The 22394-nt window shown below is 32.8% G+C and overlaps 1 long non-coding RNA gene across 1 annotated transcript; it reads right to left on the reverse strand.

The window, feature by feature from the left end:
• Positions 1-9594: 9594 nt before the first annotated feature.
• Positions 9595-13712, reverse strand: LOC121121763 (uncharacterized). Its single transcript, XR_005865567.2, has 3 exons — positions 10968-13712; positions 10666-10909; positions 9595-10595 (listed from the first exon to the last, which is right to left on the reverse strand). It is a non-coding gene; the product is annotated as an uncharacterized lncRNA (long non-coding RNA).
• Positions 13713-22394: the final 8682 nt, after the last annotated feature.

Genomic DNA, 22394 nt, shown 5'->3' on the forward strand with positions numbered 1-22394 from the left:
ATTTGGAATTCGCGGGTCAGATGGAGTAATTGTAATATTTATACATTATCAGTACAGCTCCATCTGACTAATTGAAGGAACATTGAAAAAAAAATAAGGATCGACATTGGAGTAATTCTTGCCAATGTCCGACTTTATTTCTTTCTCCCCCTCCTTCCTCGTTAGAACTGAATGTAGGTGAGCTGTTCTCCTCCAATACACTTTCCAAATTGGCATTGACGATATTGTTTTCCGGTTTTTTTGAGCAATCCCAACTCTAGACTTGTAGTACCCGATTCTGTTCTTTTTTATATAATGCGGACACTCCGAGCTACATTGTTGTTTTAGATCTCGTAGTTCTAAAATATTAAGTGCACATTCAAAAGTGACTCATTTGGGGACATATACCCGTGATAAACATATGATGCAAAAGAAAAAAAAGGAGTATTTGTATAAACTCAAGCTTACAAAGACAGGGATACATAAATTATATTAGTTTTTTATTACATATCATGACTAGTTATACCTCGACCCCCAAAAAATATGTGGCCCCCCTCGCCAGATTTCAACATCCACATGAAAATTAATTCCTATGGCCCTGAGTTAATATGACCTTATGATATAAATTCCATATTTTTTTCCACGTAATTAATTTGCTTAAATCTGTTTATTCAATTTTATTTGTCTACATAACATTATGGATAATTTGCAACCTTTGTCATTAAAATACTTGAAATATAAATAGTATGTTTATTTCCTTGAAAATAACCTTCCTTGATATAGGTAAATAGTAAACTATTCTTATGTCGAGGTCGCACACTCCTGTTGACTTCATCTATTGTTAAGGAAAATATTTTTATAATTAATTTAGTTTTAGATGAATTGATGTATGAAAAGGTAGGGGGTTCGGAGAAAAGCATCTAATAGTTCATTTATTCGTAAGTATGGGTATTGGGCACCTTTTCGATTTTGTAAGTTTTCCTGCCAAAAAAGAAAATAATGGTCGATAATTTAAATGGTGGATTTATTTCAACAGTGAAGAACATGAACAGAAAATAAAATTGTTTGTTGAAAGAAAAACAGACTCACTACTGAATTAAGACCATTGTTGATATCAACTACCTGTTACATGTTTTTTTGTTTTTTTTTGATGGGGGATGAATTACTGCTATAAAGGGGAGAACCTCCTACATTTAAAATAGTATTAATGTAGGGAATATATGGTAATTGTATTTAAATTCATATATATTTACTTTAATATGTCTCTTTAAAATAATTTACACCAAAAATAAGCGAGAGTAAAAATGACATCTGACTTTCAGAATCTGTTGAAAATAAAATATCCGAAGTAAGAAACCATAGTTGTCAACTTTTTGAGACTAACTGTGGATAATAATTATGTGGACATAATAACCCAGACAAGTTGGGATGAAAGCATCTTAGCTGTCATGAATTTGCATTAGATCAACTATGAGAAGCTGTGACAAGGTGGTGATGGTAACAAACAAAGACATGGATAAGAATTTCTCCGATGACGATCCTCATTTCTACTCTGAGTCTAACATGGACTTACAATTAAAACTCTGCAACAAATCCGTAGGGTTCATCCCCATCTTTTATGAGCATACGCAAATTTTCGTATGTGTATCATTGATATATTGTATGAGATAGAAAAGAAAGTTCACTTCTCATGAATTAAATAATAATGACAACAACCTAGAAAAATAAAATTCACTCTTCAGTTTGTCAACTCCAAAAAAAAAGGGCGAGTTGAAAATACTCCCAATTTTCATCACTAACTGTGAACTAATTCACTAATTCATGAACTGTTGCTCACTGATGCAATGGAATACTACAAATAGGGAGGCATAATTAATCATCTTACCATCATATACTTTTTTAAGCTAACGCTCAACTCAATTTAACCAATATTCACATCCCTAAATACGCTTAGATATTCTCTCTCCAACAATGAAATAATAATTATAAGAACACTGCTAGCAATAAAAAAAACTCGTACGCTGATAGATGCTTGGTATTTACAACCAAATATTTACATATGTACTTCCCTTTTTCATTTCTTTTTTAATATGAACTTTAGCTACACACACTCGTTACTACATTGTTATTTATTAGATCAAATACACCACGCAGTTCCAAGATAATAAGCGCACACTCAAAAATGAGGCCTTGACAAACATCAAGACAAACTTTACTGTAATATATATTTGGGTCACCAAAATATTTGAAACAGCAAATTTTCCGAGTGACATCCCATTTTTTTCCTTATAATGTATATTACAATCTATTACCTAAAATTAAGTTAGGAATTCACAAAAATTTTGCTCATAAATGTAGGGGTCCATAGTGAAGTCAAACACACAAACCTCCAGCTTGAACCTCAGTCTCAAATCTCACCCTGAACCTTATCCCAGCTTTGATGAGAACTTCTTGACCATGTTAACAACTGCTTCGCGAATGAAAAAAACAGCAACATCAATCATGTCAGCTGTTTTGCCACTCTCTTAATTTGGTAGCTCAAGAGAGGATGAAGAATAATACTGGCTTAGATGACCTTAGGAATAATGTTAAGTCAATTTCAACATTGACAAAACGAGGCACAAATGCAAAGCGACTACTTCATTAACCTTAATGTATAATTCTTTTGTATTATTGCTTATTTTATGATTAAAAAACTATAAAATTGTTTATAACAAGATAAATTATATAATACTTTGTTATTGATTACCCACGGGTTTAAAAAAAATACTCGAGTATCAATGAAATTCTTTAAGTACTCAAATTATTACCCGAGTTTACTCAGGTCCAAAGATTCATTACCCGCAATAACCCGTCTACCAAAAAACTTTGTTATTCAGGCAAATTATGCAGCAGTGCCAAAAATATAATTTTTGAATTTTTTTTCTAAAAATATAATTTTTGAAATTTTTTTTTCAAAAAAATTCATTTATTTGTGAAGAGCTTTGAATTTTTGAAATATTTTTCACATTAGTTTCACATATGTAATTTCTTTCAAAAATAGAACTTTTTGTGAATAACTGTGGATTTTGAAATTTTTTTCCAAAAATTTAACTTTCTTTGAGTGTCTATCGATTTTTAAAGGTTTTTTCTAAAAATATATTTTTAAAATTTTTTTTCGAAAAAAACTAAATATTTGAACTTCAATTTTTTTAAATATTTAATTTTTTGTGAATAGCTATAGATTTATGAATTTTTTTTCAAAAAATATTAATTTTTGGATTTTTTTTCAAAAATATTAATTTTTGGATTTTTTTCAAAACTATTTCAAAAAAGAATCCCCCTCCTCAAATAAAAAACAATATATTTATGCTACGAGCAATGTGCAAAATGCCCAGGCAATCAATAAAATTTCCAATAGAGTAATCAGTTGTCATTTTAAGTTCATTTACATTGTCATATAAAATTATTGTGAGTAATTTGAGTATTAAACAATTCATTGCTAGCAATTTGATTATTAAGGATTTGATTAAGATAATATTTCATTGAAAACAATTTGATAATCTAGTGTAGGGATTTCCAACCTGTGGATAACAGGAAACATAGCGGCCCCCCAAATGTTTAGGTATGGCCCACTATTCATTCTCACTTCAAGAAGTATATTTTAGCAAAATTATCGCAATATCATCAAAACGTTTAGAGCGCTCATAACACATACAAACATTGAAAAATATTTGACGGTATCTCATATTTTTTTAGACTTCAACAGAGTTAACAGTCTAGATTTTTTAAAGAAGTTTGGCTTTGAAAAATTAAATTTGGTCTTTATATATATTTGGTCTAAAATTAACATTAATTTATATGTAATAGTTTTGTTTTATCTATCCATTTTTCAGGAAATTTAACTTGATGGGTTCTGCATTCAGACCCCATAGTAGTATACCATATATAGTATGATAAGAAATTGTCTCTAGAGACTCCTTTTTTTTATATTTTTTGCAAAATATAACTCGGTCAACAGATTTTGCGGGTGGATCAAAAACTATCGCCACCACTATCTTGAGTATCAATGACCCCTTGAAACACATTATGAAACACCTCGGCCCACAGATTACGCAAGCCCATCGATATCCTGCAGCTGCTATCCTCAAGGAGCTTTCTAACATCCTATGATACACCCCTGCCCACGGGTTGTGCAAGGGAATCCCTGGCCCAAAAGTTGTATTATTACCCACTGACACAGCTTTCTTAAGAATCAATAACCTCTTTCAATATCCTATAATACATTCGCCACTTCTTCGTTTAGCATCAAGAATCTTCGATATTCACACGAGCAACGGATTGAACTTTTTTCGGTATTATACTTAGTGGTCTCTGTAAAGGTATGTGTAAATAAATGGTGATGGTTTATGACCGTCGATCGGCTCCTCTACAGCTGGAGGGTTCAGGTGTTTTTTTTAATACTAAAATGTAAGCCAAAAGGGTGAGCAATTTGAAAGAACGTCAAAAAATGTGGGTATGTCAGGATGACTACAGCAATAAATAGAGATCTAATAAAAATTTAAATTAGAATTCTTGATCCTATTTGATAATATTCTAACTTCACGGTTGTATATTTCATACGAACTTTATTAATTTCTTCAAAATAGACGTAAACAATCAACTTGTTTAGATATATTTTTCAAAATCAAATGGAATACTTTCAAAAAATCATTCTTTTGAACATATTACCTAAACATTTTTACTTGATTTATCCTAAACATAAACACATTCAGGAAATAAACTACTTTTGCAGCATGTTCTGCTATTATGACATTTACTATTACAGAGGTGTCTTTTTTTTTTTGCAGATAACTTATTTCTTTGGAGTCTGTGCCATTGAACCGTTTAAAACTTTGTCCATTTTCATCCTACAGAATTGATGTGATCAGTCGCAATGTAACTTCCTTCTCTCTGGGAACTTCTTCAACACTGAGGAATGACTCCTTGCAAGGTTCAAACTGCTTTCTTAAATTGAGCTGTTTTATGACATTATTTTTTGTCCCTAATCTATAATATTCGTTCTCTGCTTCATGGATCACAGCAGCCAAGACGTAGTGGGGATCTGTTTTTCGACGGTTGATACTTGGAATTTGGACTTCAAGCACTTAAATTGCCTTGAGGTGAGTTGCATCATCCTGTTTGCTTGTTCTTCTTGCTTGTGATTAGCTCTTCTCTGTTGCACACGGTAGTCCTTTGCAAAATGCCTGGTTTTCCACATTACCCCTAGCATATATATATATAATCCTGTGGAGGCCAATTTAATGTCTTTGAAAAATAAAAAAGTGCTATCATAAGTAGTGACGAGTTCCTATTAAATACTCTCATTTTCAGTACACCAGCCGAGTTTTTTTTGTATTTGTCAGTGTCTTCTATTGTTTACTTCATAAAACTCGAGTACCAATGGACAAGTTTTGCTCGTGGCTCATTACTAACAAAAAGATCATTCAGGCTGGATTTTGTGTTGACATGCCACATAATATGCAGTTGCGTATCTTTTTGACCTGAACCAGGATGTTCACCTGGAGTAGGAGAAATGATGATGATAATCCATGTGTTGTAATTACGTAAATATCTTAAATCCAATTGTAAACAAATATCTTTCTTCTTTTAGTTATTGCTGTGTGCTGTAAAGGAATAAAGCTATGTTCTACAAAATAGAATCTACATTGAACTATAAGATGTACCGTTGTTTTCTCAAGAACAACAACAACGTAAGGATATTTTGAGGAAAATAAATATAAATGTTTTCCTATCAATTTATCTATATCTTTATATATATATTATCATTTTTTTAATAAATTTCAAAAATCTACACCTGTTCACAAAAAACTTCAAATATTTAATTTTTTGAAAAAAATTTCAGAAATCACTAGCTACTCCCAGAATTTTTTTTTTTTTTTTTGGAATAAGAAGTAAAAAATTATTATTTTTTGAAAAAATATATCAAATATTAAATTTCGTGGAAAAAAAATTCAAACATCTATTCACAAAAAATTTCAAAAATTCAATTATTTTTTTTTTGCTGCATAATTTGCCCGAATAAACTTTTTTTACAGAAAAGAAATCTTTCAAAAACAAAATTTTAATTCTATTTTCGTATTAAATTTTTTCATCCTGACGAATAAAAATTCGAGTAAAAAACACAAATTACTCCATTTGGTGGGTCTACAGCCCCTCCAACCCACCCTTTCGGATACCCCTGTTGTAGTACTACTACATATTTTCTTATTATTTTGAAGAAAATATCTTATGTAAACAAAAATTAACTTCTGAATCTTCCTCTTCCTCCTGCTGCTGCGCAGTTTACTCAGATTGTAACATTTTTGTACAACACTCTACTATTAAAAATAAGAAGTGAAGGGAAGATTGCATGAACTAGTTGATTCTTCTGTGATTTCGGCAAATCTTATGGAAGGTGTTAAAAAGGATTCCAATTTGGTATTATTTTGAAGTACCTACAATGGCCCATAAACATTCTATTGAAGCATAGGATCGAACACATCAAGATATTACACCGGATACTAATTTATTTGTCGGTAAATTGATTTCATTTGGTGATGACAAAACCTTCCAGTTTTACTAAGAAGCACAAGGGAAGATGTAGTTTGTGCATCTATTAAGCAATCTTCACTTTACTCTAAATTTGGTACAGTTAGGAATATGTTAGTTTAATGACATTGGGATAGAAAAGAGTTTGATTTACATAACATTAAACAAAGGTTATTATAATACATCGCAATAAAATAAACTTTGTATCTGGGATTAATCAAAAAGAAACTTCAACAAAAAAAATCAAAAAATGTATTTATCATTAATTTTGATTAAGTAACGTATTGAAAGGATTCTTACGTATCAATCTGTTGATTGGTTACTGTAACCGACTATTTGATCTACCGAATTTTAACCATTTATATCATAGTATTGTCGCTTTTAAAGTAGTTGACGAGTGAGTGCCAATTTGTTCAGTCATCTTCAAAGCAGATGCAACTGTAAATTGAGTAAATTTGACAAACTTAAACTTTTTTTTATCAAATCCAGGAGGCCACAACTAGGGTTTTGCTTATTTTCTGGGTTTCATTATAAATATATTTGGGGTTTTTTAGTTATTGTTCTGGAATTAATTAGGTACTTTTACATTCGATTTAAATAGACAAACATAAATGATAAAAAAACATTATTTATTTGAATTTTAATTATTTGACAGGAAAAAAAAACCTGGACAAACTCACTAATCCTCTTCATAATTCCTTTTTTTAATTCGTATATAACATAGGTACTATCTATTTTTTTTTGGTTTTTGGATTTTTAACTTTTTTGGTGCATTTTCGAATCTAAGACCCATACCTTAAAAATACTATGAGTCACGGGGAATCGATCTTTTTTTAATGAAAAAAATCAACTTATTTGCGAAAAAAAAAACAAAAAAACTTGTCCTCCAGAGCCCAGGAATCTCGTCTGTCCAGAATAAAACATAACCTTAGATACGTAACTCAGAATTTTAAACAACTTTTATTTTATGTCTCAGGGCTGTATTTGTCTCTGTTTTTGAAATAAATACCCTATCCTACGCGTTTTTATTAGCGGACGAAGAGACGGACATACATACATACATACAAACGACTAGTATAATATTATAGTATCTTAAAAATAAAACAAATATGATAAGAAAGAGAGAAATACAAAAATATCAAAGTTCATTCACATCACGAAATTTTGAAGGTTAAAACGTGTTTTTTTTTCTTCTTCATCTGTTGTCAGAATCCATGATTTCTCATGCGACGACTACCACAGAATCAAAAGGCAATTACATGTGGAATGAGAACAATAAATGGGAAAATAAGGTACCCTTAGGGGGTTGAGGAGGGGAGGGAAAATACATTATGTTTGTAGTGAAGGAAGAGGATTTGTTGTATATAATTTATAAGTAACTAAGGTTGTTTCCATCGAATACATTCATAAATATACTTAACTAATATATCTACCTCAAGCACACTCACATTAATTTTTCATTATATGTTATAAAAACATCTATATCTCTTACATATCCACAGAGAAACAATTAGGGGGGTGGAGGGGGGGGGGTGAATTTTGTATAAATAGATTGAAGAAAATCCTCGAATTTATCTATGAGCGCATGCTCAAAAAATGATCTCAGTTGAGGAGGAATATTATTGAAAAATATTCAATGTATAACTATTTAAAAAACTTGCATTTCCAAGGATTTTATTTCCATTTTTGTAGTGCCCCCTTTATTAGCAAATAGTGACCATTATCGTCATATTTTCCCCCCAATTTCAATGTCAATTTCATGACGCCATGCCTCGTAAAAGGAAGATCGAGGCTATCGAAGGAATATACTACTAACTTGATCATCCATCTCAAGAGATGTTCGAATTCGGATTCCCAATTCCATGAGGGACGAAAGGAAGATCATTCATATGAAGAAACTACCAGACCTTATAAAAGAGTAGAGTGAGCTCCTTCCTTGAGAATGAAATACCAGGATCGAAATAATAATGGGATCCATTCACGATGAGTAGAAATTTTTAATATTTCATAATGGCATCACTTAAAAAATACAAAATGGAAGAAAAATCCTTGGAGATGCATATTTTTTAAATAGTTTTTTTTAAAGTTAAACAGGGTGTCCACGATAAATTGGAACTACTTTAAACTTCATCCAGATCCATAATGTGGATATTTGGGGTTAAATCATACTAATATAAAAGGTTGCGTGAACAATACACTATAACTTCCACCACAATTGTTTTGACAAAAAACAATAGTCATCATGGAACAAACAAGGAGAGACGCCATCTTCGAATTGGCTCACGCGGGACACAAGCCTCTGCTATCTACAAGCTTCTTAACTACCCCAAGACCACGGTGTACCGGGTCTTCAATCCCTACGGGGTTGAGGGGAAGGTCTGCCGCAAGGCCCACAACATGAGAAGTGACCGAATCCGCACTCCCCACTTCCTTGAAGGCCTCCGGAAGTCCATCAAGGCTTCGCCGGGAACTTCCTTGCTCAGGTTGGCCAAGAACCGTGGAGTGAGCAAGCAGCTGGTCTCCGATGCTGTGAATGAGGACCTCGGGTACAGGTAATACCGAATGGCAAAACAACACATCCTCACGGCATCCATGAAGGCCACCAGGCTCACCAACGGTAAGAGTCTCCTCAATGACCTGAAGAGCCATGGAGGAAGAATAATCTTCTTCTCCGACGAGAAGAACTGGACTGTCGACAGAAGCTACAACGTCCAGAATGACAGGTGGCTTGCCAAGGAGAGAGAAAAGGTCCCTGCTGTATTCATCACAAAGTTCCCGGCCTCCGTGATGCCCCTGGGTGTCATCTGCAGCACCGGTGAGGCGATGCCTCCTTTCTTCTTCAACCCCAAGGAAAGGGTTAACGCAATAAGGTACTGTGAAGTCATGGAGGAGTTCGTCATCCCCTGGATGAAGGATACAGCCTTTGGGAGGGAGTTCATATTCCAACAAGGCTCAGCGCCCGCACACATCGCCATCAGGACCACTAACCTCTTCAACTCCCACAACATCACTTTCTGGGATCGCAACACCTGGCCCTCCAACTCACCCGACCTCAATCCGTGGGGTTACTACTGGTAGGGGAAGTTGGAGAGGGAGGTGTGCAAGGTCAGCCACAAGAGCATCGCGGCCCTGAAGGGCTCCATTACGAGGGAGTCGAATGCTGTCGATTCCGCTGAAGTCATCAGGGCATGCAAATTCTTCTAGGGGCAGGATGGAGAAGATGGTGGCTGCTGAGGGAGGACATGTTGAATAAATTTATTGTTTAATATCATGTCTAACTTTTTCATATTAACAAATACACTCCAAATTTCATTTTTATCAAGCAGGTTGAATTTTAAGATAGTTCCAATTTATCCTGGACACCCTGTACATTGAAAACTTTTCTATAACGTAAGTTATTATATTCTCCATCACTATAATTTAATTTTTTAATATTAAACATAACTAGCGCAAACATGCTATCTTAAAGATAACCAATGAAAAATTAAAAAGGTATTTAGTTTGTTTATGGTAAAATTCTAAAGTAAAACGATCTACTATAAACATGAACATATAATAGGTAAATTTCTATTGTAAAGCCTCCTTGTTTACAAAATTTGTTGTATACATCTGTCCGTTTGATGTAAATATGTAGGAGTTCGACTTGTTTAGATGATATTAAATATTCACCATAGTACCTTGTTTACTTGTTTCCTTCTTATTTTCGTATAAAGGAATGATCATTTTTATTCAGTTAAAATCAAGATATTTAAATCTTAAAATTCGTGACTCCGACGTGATATCATGCCTCCTAAAAAAATATCATTCTGATGGTCAAGACCATGCGGACAATGTCCCTCAGATCGAACAAAAGTACGTAGTGGAAGAGGTCAGCAACTTAACTCTTGCCGTAGCAGGACTACGTCTTCCCAAATTATCGACGATGGATCCGGAAAATTGGTTTCGAAGAATTGAGGTGGATTATTTGATGAGTAAGATCGATGATGATCAGACCAAATATTGTTTAATGGCTTCAGCTTTACCGGGTGAAGTTTTTAGATCTATTCCTATTAAAAAGAATGACTCTCATGCATGATTGTGCAAAAAAGGCAATTTTACAGAAATATGGTCTCTCACCTTCAGGTAGAATACATCCATGATTTGCATCATCATTTACTACAGGAGGCCCTCATCAGAAATGTTCCTAAAGACCAACATGGGTACTTGAGAGCACAGTCCCATTCACTTGAAGAGTTGAAGCAAATGTGTGTTGCAGCCAAAGAACTTAGAAATTCACATATTTCCACTGTTGAAGACTCGTCAGCTTCGCCTCATCATGTTTTCAAAAAACCTCTTCATAACACGTCCAAATTTACTAAATCTAAGGAGAACAAAGATATCAGCTATAACCATTCTAAATTTGGAATGAACGCAACTACCTGTTCAGGAGCTAGTTGCCCTTTTTTTGTACTTGTTTCAAAAAACTAAATTGCCCTCGGTTGCACAGGATCGAGGTTGTAAATAAATATCAAACTTCTTTTTCATCAAAGACAATTCAAATCTGATTAACTTTCTGGTAGATACAGGAGCGCAAGTGTCTGTTATTCCATTTAAAAAATATAAAAGTATTGTTTGAGAAAAACTCCCTCTTATTATTGGATATGGAGGGGCCCTTGTTGATGTTATTGGTACAACAACTTTAACTCTCAATCTAGAAAATCTAGGAGATTTCCAATGGAAATTTATTTTGGTACAAAGTGGTCGTCCAATTTTAAGGGCAGATTTTTTATATAATTTCAGAGTTGGAGTTGATATTTTCAAAAAATAGTTATTCCAGGATGAACCATGCTTCATTCCAGAACTATGCAATACTCAAGAAATCAAATTGATATATAATAATGTCCTCCTTGCTTTGCGAAATCTCACAAGTTAGATGGTGAGAAGTTAAATTTTGTACGAGACGAAATCAACGATTTGTTGAAGAAAGGAATCCTACGATCGTCTTCTCCTGATTTTTTTCGGCTATTCACGTCGTTCCAAACCCCAAAGAAAGCTGGCGAATGTAAGGTGACTATTGTCAATTAAATAGGATGACGGACCTTGATCGGTATCCCCTCTCAAATCTAAGAGATTTGGTGGCTAATCTAAAAGTTTGGCTGTTTTTAGTAAAATGGATTTACACAGAGCGTATAACTAAATACCTATGAATAACACTTCTATAAATAAAACTGCAATCATTCTGCCATTTGGTTCATATGAATATTTGAGGATGCTTTTTGGTCTTAAAAATGCTGGTCAAACATTTCAGAGACTAATCGATTCAATTCCACGAGGAATTGCATAAGTGTTTGTGTGCCTTGAGGATATCCTTGTCGATTCGGAGTCGATGGATGAGCATTAGAAAACGTGGAACGTGGTTTTATCTAGACTTAAAACAGCTGGTATGACTCTCTCCCCTGAAAAATGTGAGTTTTTTATGAAATCGGTAGACTTCCTAGGACATTCTATTTCATCAAAAGGGGTGAGGCCTCTAGAATGTAAGGTAAAGGCAATCCAAAAAGTACCAACTCCAAAATCAAAAGATGAACTACATAGAATTTTGGTCATGGCACAATATTACTCTCAGTTCATCAAAAGATTGTCTCAATGGACAGTTCATTTGTACAACCTGTTAAAGAAAAATGTAAAGTTTAAGTGGAATACAGAACATGAAAACGCCTTTCAAAGTATTAAAAATAGTTTGTCTAAAAGTACTCAACTTGCTTTCAAAGATAGTTCATTGCCTTTAGCCCTGACGATTGATGTATCTGATACAGGGATGGGAGCTATTCTCGAGCAAAATGTAAATAAACACTGGCAGCCTCTAACTTTTTGGTCTCAGGCTCTTTCAACGACAGAACAGAAATATTCTACGTTTGATAGGGAATTATTCAGTGTTAAAGAAAGCATGAAGCATTTTCTATGGGCTTTGGATGGACAAGTTAATAAAATGTTTTCATGGGCACAAACCTTCAGTCACTGGGATTGACATTCGCAATCACTCTTGGACACCAACACAGTTCCGTACTTTTGGATTCATAGCAGAATTCAATTGTGATATCAAACAAGTTTCTGGAAAATTAAATCATACTGCAGACATTCTTTCTAGAAGTATACATAACATCACAATAGGCCCAACCTTCATCGAAGATATAATTGAGGATAAAAAGAAACAGGATCCTAACTTACTTAAGTTTAAAATTAAACCTTCTTTTAAATACATTGCAGGAAACCAACTTGCTGGTTTTGGCAATGCTGACGCATTCCATGTGGCTGTGTCATCCCCAGAATTGCGTCAAAGAATCGTGCATTCTGTACACAAGGATAGTCCTCCGGGATTCAAAGAAACATTAAGGAGGTTTTCACTTTTTTACACTTAGTCTAATTTGCGAGCAGACGTCAGAAACTTCACTAGAGAGTGTTTAGGTTGTCAGAAAACCAAACCTTTCAGGACATCAAAACCAACGTCGTCTTTCAATCCTCCATCTGAAAGACTTTCCTTTATTTACGTAGACATAATCGGTCCATTCTCGCTAATTCAGGGACAACACTATTCCCTAACTATTAAGGATCCTTTCACAAGGTGGCCAGAAGTTATACCTATTCCAGATATAATCCCCACGACAATAGTCAGTAATTTTTTTGTGTGGTTGGATTTCGAGGTTTGGAGTTCCAGAAACCATTTTGTCTGACCGAGGAACACAGTTCACAAGTTCATTATGGATGGGTGTTTACAGAATGAATATTTGTTTATTAGTCAATGTTTTTATGATGCCTTTTATCGTGTGTTACTAACTAAACGATCTCTATCGTCTAGGGGGAGTAGTGTAGGAGTTCGACTTGTTTAGATGATGTTAAATATTCGTCATAGTACCTTGTATTCTTTTTCCCTTTTTTCTTTTCTTATAAAGGAATGATCATTTTTACTCAGTTAAAATAAAGATATTTAAATCTTAACAAATATAATCACATCTTTTGACACTCTTGAAAAGGCAACATACCTATAACTGACCATGTGAAAATACTGATTTTCGTAAATATAAAGTAATTTCTTCAAATGTGAAAATGTGATTTATTTATTGTCATTGTCTTTGCTAACTCGACTTGTTCCTTCTTCTACAATTATGAAGAAGACTAACTCGCCAATCCTCGTTTTCCTTCATTTACGCACTTCCCTTTTTTAATTCGTATTTAATATTGTACGTTCTCTCTTTTTCTGTTAATACAATCTTTCGTTTTTATTGTATTTTTAATTACTTTGGTGCATTTTCGAAAATGCAAACCCTACCTTAAAAATAACTTTGAAACAAGGGGAATCTATCTTTTTTTATGAAGAAGTCAACTTATTAGCAAGAAAACAAACTGGCCCTCCAGATCCCAGGAACCTGGTTGGATCAAAATGAAACGTACATAACACAGAATTCAGAATAACTTTTATTGCATGGATAAAGTCTGTATCTTCTCCGTTTATGAAATATAAGTTTTTATCATCGTTTTTCTAAGCAGGACTTATATCACACACCCACACATAAACTATTTTATTACTATTTAGAATATAATATTAATGATTCATTTGATCAAAATATTTTTTTGTTCGGATTTATAGGGTAGGGCAGCAAAACATTGACTCGAGAGATGGATTTAGATATACATCAATAATATTATATCTTAAATAATAGACACAAAAAATAATGCTAACAAAACATTTAGACAAGGTTTTTGCAAAACTTTTTTACTCAATATCGCCAATTTCATTGACAATCAGAGCCTTAACACGTCACCTGAAGGCGATGTAGAATTTGATGAAAAACTCATCCGACAAGTTGTCCCATGCAACCACTATGGACGACTTCCGTCAGTGCACATTTGTGTATGAGCTCCTATTGGTTTCCCTCTCCAAAGTACTATATAGAAAAGTCCAAAGGTTACAAATCTAGTGAGGAAGGGGCCCTAATCTAATTAGATCAGAGTTGAGCCATGTTATCTGTGCAGAACTTTTGGTATTTGGTGGACATGTGAGAGGGAGCACCGTCCTGAGTTCATACGTAGTTACCCTTTGGGTAGCTGGTCTTCAGGCGTTGCAAGATGGTGTACCTAAGTACCTTATAGTAGGCCTCCTGGCCGAGTTTCTGTGTTAGCCTTGAAAAATTTGTTGTAACAAAAATCATTTTCTAAGCCACTAAATGAACAATGTGAATGAATCAATCGTTTGGATCAAACATGTTAGAGGTTATATGTATCTGTTCAAGTCCTGATTAACACTTCTCTATCCCGAGGTCGTCTCTGACTCTATAATTATCAAAATGTGTTTGTCATTGGAATAGATAATTACATAGTATTGGAGCATGAATCATCATTAAATATATTGATATATATTCTTCGACGCTCATTCTGCCTCGTATGAATTTAGGTAACCATTTTTCAACAATGGATTTTGCTGGTAAATAACGTTTATCAAGCCAAAAGACTTGGCTTGAACAGTATTTTGTTCACCAAAAACCAACTGTTCATTTACACACAACATTCTTTGGTTCATTTTGAGTTCATATTGTTAGATTTTCGTAGTTACTAGCTAAAGATTACCCGATATTGCTCGGATGAGAAGTCCATTTTCTATTTACTTCAAAAACTCACAAATCGAAATTCGCAAAGTATATTAAAAAAACTTTTTTTTATGCACAAATTTTGCAAAAAAATAGTTAATAGCATTTATTGGAATTGTAAAAGAAATTCAAACCTACAAATACTTATTTCTTATTTGCAAAATAAAAAAATTATGAAGAATAATGTTGTAGAAAAAATAACACTCGATAACTGGTTCATTTTTGCAAATATTGCAAAAAATATGTCACAAAATAATCCAAAATTCAAAATATTTCATTGAATGTATCGTTTTGTGGCATTTCTTTTAAATATATTGAAAATGACATTTGATGAAAAAATGGAGGAAAAAGAGAGAAAAATGAAAAAAATAGAAAAATTATTCAGAAAATGACAGATATTTCAGTTAAATATCAATTTTTATTTGGCAAATTTATATCCAAACCAATCTTCAGACAAATTTCTACAAAATTTATTCTATTTACTAATCCCATATTCCATTGGAAGTTCATTTTTTTTGCACCTGAAATAAACGAAATTGTAATTTTCACCGATTTCTTTTTTTTTTTCTCATAACTTTTTTGATTTTGAATAAATTTAAAAACGTAGTTATTCGTATAGTTGTTGTTTGAAACGCCAATCTCTTTTTGTTAAATAGCTCAAACCCCTATCTAGTCTCCATAAGCGGCAAAAGACGGTGTTTGTGTTTTGGGGGTAACATAAGCCCCCCCCCCAAAAAAAAAATCAACACCCCCGTCTTAGCAGATCCGATCTCAAAAGAGAGTGACCCATGCAAAATTTCAGACCCCTAGGTTCAACGGTGTGAGAACATATAGACGGCATTACACACACACAATCTCTCTTTTATATATATAGATAATCTATTTTTGGTAAATTAATACAAACCATAATTAAAGGACCATTTAATAACACTATATAGTCTACACATTTTTGGCCTTGGATTCGGACTTTTTTTATCTTGAAAAACGTAAAAGTGACATTTTTAAGCCAACATTTCTGGTTTTGTGGCTTACAGAAAGGAATATTTTTTATACAATCAATAAGTCTTGATAGCTTAATTTATATACAAAAATAGTATTTCATGCAACAAATCTTAATTAACTTATAAAATATATGAATATGTTTTTTTATTATGAAGTTGTATATTTTCACTTAACGACAAACAATGATTTTTAACATTGATGATGCAACAAAATGAGGGATTTTTAAGAGTTCTAAAGAAATGATCAATTTATCATCTTTTTTTGTACGTACAAGACATTTTTCCCATTAAAACAAGAGACATAAATAATTATAACATTTTTTGAATCAAGAAACATCTATTTACATAATATATTTTATGTTGTTTTTCTTTTATTTGGATTTTTCAAGGCGAAAATGAATTCGAAATCACGTAGATGTTGTGAAAAAAATATTTTCCAAAAAATTACTTTGACCAGCACTAAATAAGAACTTTTAGGCTATAAAGGTCTTTCCACTTTTGTAATATTAACATTTGTCAATATTATTGTTTAACTAAAAATAGTAGATAATGTGCATTAGATGAGTAATTTATCTAAAAAATATTCATATCACTCTTATTTCGTTTTCAATTGAAGATAATAATTTAAGAAAAAAATCGCATGAATATTTTTTAAAGATGATTTACTCATGTACAAAAGTTATATAACAATATAAATATATATATATCAGACAGTGTTTGGAGATAATTGAAGAAGAAAACAAAAATAAACGCCTTGATAGGCATGATATAGACAATTATGTACGCTGTATGAACGAATAAAAAGTCAAAACCTCAAGGGATGGTGGCGATTATGAGGAAATCAATATCTATTTTGGAGATATTTTATATTCATTGAACCAAACCTTATCAACATTATAATAATAATATAATACTAATAATGTTTTCTTTTACTTAATCAGTGCAACTCCATCTGACCAATTAATGGAACATTAAAAAAATCAAGTTTTGTCGAATAATTTCAAATCCTCGTTTTTTAGAAATTATTATATAAACTTATATTAAATAAATTTTGTCGTCGAAGTGACTTTTTATTATTTTTCAAATAACCTTATTTTAGGAAACATAACTTAAAATTAAAATGATCTTTAAAAAAATGACATCTTTAATCAGAAAAGGACTGAATAGTATTCGAATATTCTATATTAAGCGGGTTTTTTGGCTTAAATTTTTTATTTTGACAAAATGAAAGTAAATTGATTTTTCTAACTCAAATTCTCTGATTTTGTGAGAGGGACACAAGACCCTTGAGACCACTTACTGCAGACCCCCCTGATATTTGATAAATAACTCTACGTAGCACCAATACAGGAACGTCGGAATCGAAGAAACAGACTACAGAGAAGGATTTGTGTCTCCAATATTGCTGATATATTTTTTTGATCATCCAAAATTAAAGTTAAGAAGAAACTGTTATTTCATCATTTTGAGTTCAATTCACAAATTATTTTTTTTAGAAAAGTGTTGGGCAGAAAAACGTGGACTAGAGAGGTTGCTTTAAAAATACTTCAATGATTTTATTTTGAATAATAACACAAAGTGATATTTTTTCCCCCAAAAACTTGTAAACAGGCCTTTGTAAACTTGGTCACTCAATATCACCACCTTCAGCATCAATCACAGCCTATACACGTCACCAAAAGGCCTTGCAGGAGTTGACGAAAAACTCATTAGACACGGAGCCACTATGGCGGCCTTCAGTGAGTCCACCTTTGAATGTGGAGTTTTGATGGTGTCCCTCTTTATAGTACCCCATACAGCAAAGTCAAATAGGTTCAAATCTGGCTAGGAAGGGGCACATCTCTTTGGCTATTGAGCGTTATAGCCTCATGCCCTCTTTTAGAAGATGGCGTGGTGTCCTCATAAATTAAGGGAAATCCAAAGTTGCTCTGCACAGCCCTCCTGATGGTCCTGGAAGACAGGAAGAAGTAGTTGGCGAGGTGATTCTTCGATTTACTGGGTTCCTCCTTGATCTTCTTCTCCAAATCGTACAGGAACTCTAGATCTCTCTTTAAATTATGCCGTCCACTTCTTGCTTTCCTGAAGAGGTCTTCTTTATCATTCTTCATACTGAATACTTTGGAAACCAGGCTCCTGGAGCAATTCACAATGTCCATAATATTCACTCACGACGACAAAATTATTGTTACAGTTAGTTTATACAGAAAGGATGACTGAACCAGAATGTCAAAAAATAAACTTACTATATTAATGAGAAAATTAACATTAATTAACGGTCCTCGTTTTGCTGCCCAACCCTGTATATTGTTGCTCATGTCCACAGCGTATGTTGACAATATTAACTATTTTGCATCGTTGGTTTGTTTTGTATACGACAAAAAGAATAATAAGGTCAGGATCAATTTTTTTTTTTTTTTGAAGGAATTGTATTTTTGAATGTTATTTAACATAAAATTTTCATTTTCAAGATTGAACATTAGATATGGTTGAGTTTTATGAGGAGATCAAATGTGAAATGTCCATCTGCCCCCTATTTAAACAAACTATTCAACTACATACATTGTATATTCATATCACAGAAATGATTGCAGTTATTCAAGATTGTTGCATCCAGTGCCGTAACTACAGGAGCATTAGGGGCCGCCACCTACCAAAGTTATACTTTTGTCTTCTAACTGAAATATAGACTATAATTTAATTTATATTCCACTAAAACTGCAAAATTGTTATCACATTTAAAATTGTGCTCACAATAGTGTTTTTTAAGTGCCCCCAGACATGTGATTTTGAATAATTTCAACTTTTTCCTTTTTATAGAAAAAAAGTAATAAAAAATAATGATGTTGCTTCTTCACAAAACTTTGAAAATTTCGACAGGATGTTTATAAAAGACAATTTTGGCAATGTTTAGTAAGGGGGGAGGTATTATGCCCTTTAGTCACGGTCTTACACCTCAAGTTAATCAACTTGTAAAGAAAAAGAATCCTGCTTACAACTTTAGCTTCTCTTAGGATTTGCATTTGCCATCCATGGATATAGGCCTTGTTAAAGGACTGGCTACTTCAATGACTTACTTAGTCCATTGATTTATTAAAACAAGGTTACATAATCTACTACTGTTTCATATTTTTAACTGATGATTCGGCATGTCCATTTGACTGAGTGTAGTAAGGTGATAAAATTTCGTGGATGATGCCATTAAAATTAGAGAATTCTTTAAAGTCTTCACTTTTAAATTGAGGGCCACCATCACGTCTTACATGTTTTGGGAACCCAATGTCATAAAACCAATCTAGTTGAATATTAGTTACCTCTGTTGTCGTAGTCTTTTTCAATGGTTCAACCCAATGAAATCTATCGACCATCAATAAAAAACGTTCTTATCTTGATGGAATAAGTCGAGGGATACTTGTTTCATAGGTTGACTTCTTATCGTTTTATTATGTTTTGTCGGTTTTGTTTGAATTGGTTGAATTTCCATACGTTTAGAGACGATTCAATACTTGTTTTAATTGAATTTTTCATACCAGACCAAAAGTATCTATCTCGGGCTCGAACAATACTGGGATGAGATATATGTAATTTCTTCAAAATATAACTAATGACACTACTTGGTATAATAATTTTTCCATTCGTGATTAGTAGTTTGTTTTCCAGCGAAATATTCTTTCAAATTGACTTGTAAGAACGTATTGGATGAATCTTTGATACATCATTAATTTGTTTGCCTTCTAAAAACGTTATTATCATTTCTTGATAATTTATACCTTCACTTGCAAATTTCTCAAGTTCTTTTAGTTTAGGATCAGACTTGATCAAATAAACATTGTAAATTCTCTATTCGGATCGATTTGGCTAGGATACGGGAGATCGTGATAACGCATCAAAGGTCTAAAATCAGTTGAAGGTCTCATTCCTCTACCATTCGGTTTTGGAACCATCAATGAAGGTGAACACCATTCCGTAGCACCTGGTTCTGACTCAATAATACCTAAGTTTTGTATTTTAGTCGATACTTCTTCTGATTGACCTTCTTCATGAAGAGGGAACTGTTTCGCAGTAGTGATCTTCAATGGTGTATAATCTTCAGCATTCCGATCGAGTACAATTTTTATCGGAGGACCAGTCATAGGCTTTAATTTATCACAATTAAATACTCCGTTATATTTTTTGATTAAATTGTTGAGCTTAGATTTTGATTTAATTTTGATGGTGTTACAAGATAACATCGGAAAATATTTCGAAATTATTGCAAGTCTTTGACAAGTTTTCCAACTGAGGAACAATTCATCTCTTCTCTCTGGACTTATAAAGGTTGTTGCTTTACTGATGTTACCATTAAATTTATAGTTAATTTACAACTCCCGACAAATTTCATTAAATTTCTACTTGCGTTGCGGATATTGGAATGATAAGATTAATTCCATTGAATACTATATTTATCGACTAAATTCTTAGAAATAATAGTGATTGGTGATCCAGTATCAGGTAAAGCTTTAAATTGAAATTGTTTGTTGTGACTAAGATTCCCAATAACATTGGCTTTTGGAGTATCTTCGTCATATGCATTCAACACATTCCCAATAAAAGTTGAACTAATCTTCTTGTCCCTTCTAGGTATACGACACACTTTCATAATATGCTCTTTTTTTGTTGCAATTCGAACAAATAACATTAAAACTATAATAGCAATTCGCAATCATGTGATCTAACACTTCACAACGAGTACAACCTTTTGACAAAGATAGGCTACTTGTATTGTTTCGGGTGCTGGTATATCGTCAATCTCCTTAAGAATCACCAAATCTATTAATGGTACCTTTTAGGGTTGCTGACTTATTTTCAAATTTTAGTCCTCTTCGAACAGCATTAACAGAGTCATGAACACCTTGTGATTTCACTTCCCTTTTATTAATTCTTCTTGCTAAGATTTAGTAATTTTCATCAATGTCTTTCTTGTTAAATCTGCACCTGCCTTGAGATATTCTTGTCTCAATTCGTGGCAACAATGCATAGAAAAATATACAACTCTTAAATAGATATATTCTTTATGTCTCCTTCATTTTCTAAAATATCTAATCTTCTTTCGAAATCAGAAATATATTCATCTTCTCTTTGAGTTGCCCTGGAGTATTTAAATCTTCTTGAAAACAATGGATATATTTCAAGAAATTCTTCCAATATTAATTGCTCACAACTATTCTTATCTTCGCCAAATATAGGCGTATCTGACAAAATTTTTGAGGAAATATTTTTTTCCAAATCAATAGACAAACAACTACAGAAGTAGGCATGTTGATCTTGAATTTGAATAATTTTCATATTACTAGTATGACCTGAATCTACTTAACCAATTCTTCATTTGGTCTACTGTGTAACATTTTTGCAAGGGGTTGGGCTTGAGAGAATCGTTTGATCTACAAATCTTGGACCCATCAACGGCTGGAGTAGATAGAGAAGTAGACTTGGAACGAATATCTTCCATGGCTTTAATCAGAAACACTCTTCCCTAGCCAATAACTTCGTGATACCTTTGAAATTGTTCCTCAAGATCCGGTTGAATAATTTTATTGTTTTCTTCTTTGTTTTCTCCTCCATTACAATGCATCCAGGCTAGGTAATAACATCCTGTAATTCTTGGATACTGAATGAATTAGGTGAATTATCTTTGTTCAGATTTATATGAGTTTTAAGACTTGTAATAGTTCTAGTGAGACCAACTTTCATTCCTGAATAGCTGTTCTTGGTTTTGGTTGTCATCTTTAATTAATTACAAAGTCAAATGCACTAACAACGACGATCAATTTGAATCACGTCCCACAAAGATATACACTCCACACAATATACTTGTATTAATATATCTACTTGTTAACGGAACTTTTCCAAATATGTGCAACCTCTCACCATATACGTTTAATATGTATTCTCTCAATTTTATCGATCTTCCTTATTAGTCGTTTTCAAGATATTATGGACTTGATTAACTTTGACTTAATTGGTTAATTTCCCGACTGCACCATGGTTGATAATTATAATTACAAATACGTATCACTAAATAATCCTTAAATATTATAAAATAAAACTTGTTACTTTGATAGTATATATAAAAAGGAGTCTATAATCATTTACTAGTTTGTAATACATACAAGGTACTATGAATACATGAATTATAATAAGAAACGGAAAATCAACATGGCAATCCTGACAATTAGAAAAATGGTTT

Source organism: Lepeophtheirus salmonis, chromosome 7 (genome assembly GCF_016086655.4).
Source record: "Lepeophtheirus salmonis chromosome 7, UVic_Lsal_1.4, whole genome shotgun sequence".
In the NCBI taxonomy this organism is placed as follows: Eukaryota; Metazoa; Arthropoda; class Copepoda; order Siphonostomatoida; family Caligidae; genus Lepeophtheirus; species Lepeophtheirus salmonis.